General features: G+C 41.6%; 1 long non-coding RNA gene across 1 annotated transcript; it reads left to right on the top strand.

Moving 5' to 3' along the window:
- The first annotated feature begins 2,246 nt into the window (after positions 1-2,246).
- Positions 2,247-5,178, top strand: LOC119479751. Its single transcript, XR_005204748.1, has 3 exons — positions 2,247-2,299; positions 3,617-3,750; positions 5,139-5,178. It is a non-coding gene; the product is annotated as an uncharacterized LOC119479751 (long non-coding RNA).
- The last annotated feature ends 634 nt before the right edge of the window (positions 5,179-5,812 follow it).

A 5,812-nucleotide genomic window follows, 5' to 3' on the forward strand; every position in this document is an offset into this window, starting at 1 on the left:
ACCAGTTAAAAACCTTGCCGCAGCATTCTGCACATACTGCAGACGTGACAGTGAAGACTGGCTGACTCCCATGTAGAGGGAGTTACAGTAGTCAAGGGGAGAGGTAATAAAAGCATGGATAACTTTTTCACAATCCTGGAAAGATAAGAATGGTTTTATTTTTGTTAGACTTCGCAGTTGGAAGAAGCTGCCTCTCACCACGGAGTTTATCTGTTTATCAAATTTAAAAGCAGAGTCAAAAATCATCCCAAGGTTTTTTTTTGCGGAGGGCAACACACAGGATGACAGTGGGCCGAGCTTTTCACACAGAATGCTGGTGTATTCGGGGGGGCCAAAGAGAACCACCTCAGTTTTTAGTTCATTTAGCATCAGGAAGTTTTGGGACATCCAGTCTTTAATGTCCTGGAGACAGTTGAACAGAGGTTGTAAAAACAGAGGGTTGGGACTTTTTAATGGTAGGTACAGCTGGGTATTGTCCGCAAAACAGTGAACGGAGATGTTGTGCTTCCGAATGAGGGGTCCTAGTGGGGGCATATAAAGGGAGAAGAGTCTGTCAGCGCAGCGAAACTTCAGCGAGTTTCCGACAGACCGTGTGTGTGTTGTCGGTGGCGTTATAGCTATGAACATAGGTGTAGCAGACAGTGTGTGTACAGTTTATTTGTCGGTGATTAAATGTTACGAGGCTACAACTCCTCCGCTCAAGCGAGCTGTAGACGGGAGCAAGGTTTCCTGTATCTTTAACGCCGGCTCAGACTGTCCTAAGGTGGGCTCTTAAGATGTACCAGCTTTTCTCCTTTAAGTGACAAGTTTTTCTCAGTTTTTTAATTAAGTATTAACATTTCTTTTAACCGTTTTAACCAATAGCGTTAATCGGTTAAAATGCTTAATGTCGGTTAATGGTTAAACGGTTATTAACATCCCTAAAATATATATATATATGTATATATATATGTGCATATATATATACATATATATATGATTTTTACACAGTATATACACACACAATGAATGCCATCACAGTCTACCTATCTGGCTCCCAGCCTTACCCAGCACACCACCATGGATGCCAGTCCAGGAGATAGAGAGAGAGAGAGAGAGGGATGATGGGACATTGATGGCCATTTGTCTTCCATCTCCTGAGGGACACAAGACGGAGTGCTGTTGTCCGTCTCCACCACTATCATTTACTTAAACAAAACAAATGCCTCATCGATCCCTCTTCCCACCTTGTTCCCTTTCCACCACAGCAACCAGGGAACACACACACACACACACACACACACACACACACTGTATTGACACAGAGAAAAAATACAGTCTTGTACACCTCACAGCATTGATCCTCTTTTGCAGCACTTTGTCATCAACTTCCATTGTGTGCTAAACAATCCCCACTGCCGCCACTGTCCAACACAATAGATTCTGCTCTTTTAGCAGCTTCCTCTGTCCTCTGTGGGCCTTAAGTGGTCTAACTGTACAGGAAGTGGTGGTGAGGACCACTCAGGCCATCACTAGGTTACTGATTGGAGGTGTCTGTTCAGTAAATGGAGGTCTCCTAAAACTGCCCTGATAACACTATTTCCCCTTCTCTCCTTAAAACGCTGCAGGACATCTTCAAAAGTTCAGCTGTGGCGTGCAAACACATAAATGCACGTGTGCACACACACACACACACAAACACTCAGGTCACTCCTAGAGCAATGTAGCGTTCCATTCTCCTCGCTAGGCTGACCTGCTCATCATAGCGGCACAGACAACACTCCCATGATTTCATTTCCCAGTAATAAAGCAGTTTAGCTAGCCTGCACTATGTTAGCCAGCAGAGAGTTACTACAGCTGGCCAGCCCAAGGTGTGTCAGATATGTGGCAATGGGTGCAAACACACTCTGATTAACACACCTGACTTCCTGTAAATGGAGAGGGGAGGAGCCACACTGACCAGGTGATCCAGGTACATGAACAGGAAGGTAACTTTGACTCTTGCAGTGTTCAATGAGTCCATTTAGAGTCAACAGAGCAGAATGCTGAAGGCTGAAGACTGAAGCAGGGTGAGGGTTCATCCAACATTTTATTATTTCACTGTCAAGGTCTCTGAGTCAGTATTCTTGTCTTCTGAGCTCACAGCCAGTGTTCCTGTTCTACCTCTCAGACTGACTTCAGATCAGAAGATGAGTGATTGTTTGGAGGAAGAGGAGGACAGAGCAGAGTCTCTAGTCTCTGGCTGTCTGTCTATGAAGAGTGACCGGTCCAAAGAGTTTGCTCTGAACTTCAGTAATGAACCTGGACCCTCAGACACAAAGTAAGAGACTGTTTCTACTGTAAGCTGACCTGATAGATGATGATGTATTGAGGATGAAGACTAAACATTCTGCTAACAGATTTATATTCCTCAAAATGTAGGTTATTGTTTTACTAACTGAGCAAAGAGATGTGTCATCTCTGGCTACCATCTATGTTTGGATTATGAAAAAGAGTTGCAACTCAGGAAAATGGCTTAAATTATTTGTTATTGTGCAACAGAGGGAAACATTTTTCTTTGAGATGTTGAAAAGAATCTTAGTCATATGTCTGAAAAAAAACTGAACTATTACAGAAAAAGCACATTAGTTTTTAACCAAATTGATTTAAACATAAACATGAGATAACATTTGATTGACAATTGGTTAACAATAAACACTTCTACGACAGGGAAACTGTCTCTTACCTTTCTGACTTCTTTAGTCTTCCAGTAGTTATAGTTTATGCAGGTGCTGTCCACTGGAACGGAGAGATCCATGACAGGATTGCAGCGCATGTTGTGACGGTTATCCTGAAGCTAGTGACCATGCTAGCTACAGGCACGGCATATTGGTAGCTAGCTAGTTAGATAGTAAAATAACGTTAGCTATAGCTGATTCCATAAATACAGAACTAGACTTTTGTTGACCAAGTAGAGCGTGGATGTGAACAGTCCGAGATACCTTACTGGTGTGCTGTTTTCTGTTATGGATCTCTCCGTTCCAGTGGACAACGCTTGCATAAACGATAACTACTGGAAGACGAAAGAAGTCAGAAACGTCTGACACAGTTTCCCTGTTTTATAAGAGTTTATTGTTAACACATAAAATACATTCAGAAAGTGACAGCATGATTATTTATATTGCAAATGTTTCTGAAATTCTATACTCCATTAATATCACCACTGACAGTCAGTTAATGTTTACCGTAACGACGCTGCCACCTTGTGGTTTCCTGGCGCTCCCTCTCAATATGAGAGCACATGAGCAAGTTGCAGTTCTTTTATATAGTTATTTAGTTTATATAGTTATTTAGCCTCCAAAATAATATTAATGTTTTAAAAATGGCCGTTGTTTACCTTTAATAGACAAACTTCGACCAGATCACTAAATGTTCAATAAGACAGTCAGACAGGAAAAACAGCTAATTCTTGTTTATTAAAGCAGGAGAGTTCAAATAAAGGAACATTTTCATCACATTTTCATGCTGAATTCAAACAGTGCCAACACTTTAACTCTTCCCTCTGACCATCTGGGCTTCTAGACATTATCGGCGAAGTCTGGATATTCTTCAACAACAATCAACAAATCATTTTAGTAATAAAGTAATGTCTCCACAGAGAGAAGAAGAGGAGACATGCATCTGTGGAGGAGCTGATGTCCAGATCCAGAACAAGACCTGGACCTCAGACAGCCAGTCAGACCAAAACAAGAGGTGGACCTCAGACAGCCAGTCAGACCAGCACTGTACAAAGTAAGACTGTAGATGTGTCTGCTGATGTCTTCATGTCTGGAAACAGGACTTGTTGTTTTAATACACTGACAACAAGATCTTCTCCATCATACATATCTGCTCTGCATCACTTGTACTTTATTTTCCTTTGAGAGAAAATCTGAACCCAAAATAAATAATTTAATATTTTTATGATGGCACTCTGTCTTTGAGTTAAACCATCAGAATGATGTTTGTTCTCCATCTGCATAGATGAAGATGGAGAACTATTAAACTCTGTGTAAAGTAACAACATCACTGTTCTATCACAGCCTGAGACACAACAAGAGACACAGACTTTGAACAACAGCCCACATTAGCTTTCCTAGTAAAGTCTCCTTCTCTAACTTACAAACACACGTCTGGTCCTGCAGAGTGACACGTTGAACAAGCGACCATTCAAACACCCAATGAGGAAAGCTGCACTGCTAACATCAGTTTTCAGGCTACAGTAGAGGGCTAATTAGCTAGTCAGTTGCAGCACATTAAACATCTTAAAAAGTGTTATGATATAATATGTAATATCAGCATTGGTTAGTTTAGATGTTTCACAGGGTCCTGTCACTTCAGTTCCTCTGCTAAAAAAAACTGTCTGCACTCAGCTGGTAAGTTTTAGATTTCAGCTCATTTGTTTACTTTGTCTTTTCTGCAATGGATGACTGAATTACATTTCATTATGCCCTTTATCAACACTGTGGCACGTTTGACTATTTCAACCTTCTTTCATCTGCGCCCCCGTCTCCGGCGGTATGAAAAGGACTTGAGAGCAAGTAAAAAAATAAATATAAAAACATAATTCAAAGAGGTAAACGCCCACAGCATGCAGCCAGCTGTCCTTCCTCTATCTGTCAGTTTAACCTGTCATTTTTAGTCTGATTATGACTGTAACTTCTTCATATGTGTGTAATATTATCATACAATCTGCACACCAAGCTCTGATTGGTCAGTAGGCGGTGCTTTTATACGAGTGGATCTCTTATCTGGAACATAACCTGCTCCGGAGCAGGTTAGCCGGTAAGAACTAATACACCTTCGTAGGATGGAAAACCCTGAAGGGTTAACCCTGAAGTTACCTCGCTAACACCAAATCCTGCTTCGTAGTACAGACCTCTGCTGTCAATCAAACATGTACACCAACACACAGTCAGAGGCCTATGAGAAAAAGGAGCATTTCTGATTTTTCTCTTTAAAAATAAAAACTATTAACAATAAATGTAGAAATCACGTAGACGTTATTTTTGACTTCATTAAGGGATGATGACTTTATAACCTTTACTTCTTTATATGTTCTTATATTGATTATTTTCATATATGCAATGAAAATAATAAGTTTCTGTGTTTTGTCTCAAACTTTTTTCCTTCTCTTTCAGCAGATAGAGGTCTGCAGGAGGTTGTAGATAAACATAAGATCAGTCTGAGGAGGAGATGTGAATGTGTGACTGAAGGAACTGATGACACAGGAAGTGGAACCCTCCTCAACAGGATCTACACTGAGCTCTACATCACATAGGGACAGAGTGAAGATGTTAATACCCAACATGAGGTGAGGCAGCTTGAGACAGCTTCCAAGAAGAAGACCCTCCATGACGTTCCAATCAAGTGCCAGGACATCTTTAAAGCCTTACCTGACCAACAGGGACAAATCAGAGTCATTCTGACGAATGGCGTCGCTGGCGTTGGAAAAAACGTCTCAGTGCTGAAGTTCACTCTGGACTGGGCAGAGGGCTTGGAAAATCAAGATGTCAGTCTGGTGATTCTGCTTTCGTTCAGGGAGCTGAACTTGATCAGAGATGAGCAGTACAGTCTTCTCATGCTGCTCCATGTTTTCCATCCAACATTACAGAAGGTCACAGCAGAGAAGCTCGCTGTCTGTAAAGTTCTGTTCATCTTTGACGGCCTGGATGAAAGCAGACTTTCACTGGATTTCCACAACAACGAGGTTGTGTCTGATGTCACCCAGAAGTCATCAGTCAACGTGCTGTTGACAAACCTCATCCAGGGGAATCTGCTTCCCTCAGCTCTCGTCTGGATATCTTCCCGACCT

Source organism: Sebastes umbrosus, chromosome 20 (genome assembly GCF_015220745.1).
Source record: "Sebastes umbrosus isolate fSebUmb1 chromosome 20, fSebUmb1.pri, whole genome shotgun sequence".
Lineage (NCBI taxonomy): Eukaryota > Metazoa > Chordata > Actinopteri > Perciformes > Sebastidae > Sebastes > Sebastes umbrosus.